This window comes from Halyomorpha halys, unplaced genomic scaffold, assembly GCF_000696795.3.
Source record: "Halyomorpha halys isolate HHAL.00 unplaced genomic scaffold, Hhal_1.1 Scaffold1115.1, whole genome shotgun sequence".
NCBI lineage: Eukaryota > Metazoa > Arthropoda > Insecta > Hemiptera > Pentatomidae > Halyomorpha > Halyomorpha halys.
In genome coordinates, this window is record NW_027113506.1 from 201183 (window position 1) to 203427 (window position 2245).

Genomic DNA, 2245 nt, shown 5'->3' on the forward strand with positions numbered 1-2245 from the left:
ATTAAAACTTTCAAATAAGGTATATAGATTTTCTGTATTTAATATTTCAGATTTTCGTTTATACTTGTAAATATGTATATAAGCAGAAATTGCACCTTTTCATTTATTATTTTTAGAATAATTGTATTTAATTTTTTATCTTTTTTTTAATTTACCATCAGACGTTAGTCACCTTATGTTTTATGATATGACATATGGTTTAATTTTATTTGTCGTAATCTTATTTTATATATTCTGTTAATTATTATTGTTCATTTTTATCATAATTATATTTGATGACGTTTTATAATCTCATTTTTATTTTTTATTTAAGGCTTTAAAGCCTGATTTTGACGCCTGTAATATTTTTCTAAAGGGGTCAATCCCTGAATAAATAAAGAATATTATTATTATTATTATTTGAATCAATATTAAGATCGAATGTTATGGTGTCAGTGCTGATTGTAAAATGAATTAGCATCGTATTAATTTTGACTAGGACAAAAAATAATTTTCATACTTTTAATATAAATTCCAATCCATATATGAGAAGTTTTCGATTAGAAGGCAACATATCTACTTTTGTAAAAAATATTTAAAATCTAGTATGGGATCAATAAAGTGAACAATTCATTAGGACAGGTTTTTAACAAGAAAACTGAATTTTTATAGTAGAGTTATTTGTTAGAAAAACCTATACTCTTTTAGATGCATTCACATTTTATTGGAAATTCCTCAAACATTAAAACAACCTGTGATAGATATAGGTAATTTAATGAACAATATGTAGTAAATTTAAAAAATATGTTTTACTTGATTTAATGTGAGTAATTTCTTTATTAGATTTAAGTAAAATTCTTTGAATAGTGTTTTATTTCTTCTTTACAAAGAGGTCCTTATTATGTTACAAAGAAATTAATAAATCCTTACGAGTATCTCTTGTAAATATTTTCAGGTGAGAGTGTAAAGTTACGTTAAAGCCAGCTAACCGACATAGGACCTTTGTAAAAATTGAAACTCAGTCAGCTCGGAGTGTTAAATGGTTCCTAAAAAAAAAAAAAGCTTTTGTTCTAACCGCTTACTTTCCAAGTGAGGAAATGATGATATTTCGGTTGTTCGATAGGCAGTGGTTGGTGTTAATCGAATGGAAAAATGTATTTTATGTGACACAAAAAATTCCTACTATCCAGATGTTGCAAGAAATATAGTTGTAGGTGCAATACGACATTTTCTTTCTAATAAAAACTAAAATTATAATCAGTTACAGTAAGAAAAAAAAAATATTTCATTATGAAAAGTTACCTTTTCTTAACTGCCTCGTTTATTTCTAATAAGCCCGAGGTAATAAGCGCCTTTTCCAAAGATACGTTCTGCAATATTGGAGAGTATTGATACGAAATATCTGCGGGAGTATCAAGGCCATCATCAGGCTCTCTGCTAACACCACGTCGGCGATGTTATATCCCCAGGAGATATAGAGGTCTGGGTCTGATCCACTGCCAATGGGAGATTCCCCTACAACATTGGTCCATTTCCTAGCGACTGTAAAATATTCCGGATGCTCTATTTCAGTCTATATTTAATTACGAGGCCGAAATCGTGGCACGTGCCCAAAGACTCGGTGTAGTTCACGGCTACTAAGTGTGAGAGCTCTACGGCAGTCGTTGCGTGTAAATGCTTTTGAAGAATGGACCAATAGCAGCTGACAGGATATCGGTGTTCGCCATTTCAAAGAGACACCGAAAGCTAATATATATGTGTGTGAGAAGGAGGTACTCTCGGGGTCAGAATGGGCAAAAGCCCTAAAACTAAATATTAACTATGCACCCGTGCGCGGAGTCCCAGGAGCCAGTAGACAGCAAGGAGAAGTTGGGTCCCTCTGTCGCTAATGCGGAAGAGTGTCTTAAACACCTGCCCTTGTGCTGGGAAAACGTCCTAACAACTCCCTCCTTATAGTACGCCGGCAACACAGGTTCAAAGGAAAAAATTGATGATGTTCCTGGAAAAAAGACTTCACCTTCTTCGATGAGGTGTATTGTGTATTGTGTAGCACCGAAGGATTCGGAAGATACGCTGATATGGTGGTATTTTCTAAAACCGGTGGTACGCCTCTGGTGTAGATTGTGGACGGTGAGATTTGAGAATAATAAACTAGATCAGGTAAGCAAAGTGGAACGGGAAAAGAAGGAAATGTATGAAAAATGCGTCCCTTTCCTCAAAGATAAATTCTGCGAAGCCTTCGGAGAGAGAGAGAGTTTACTTTTGG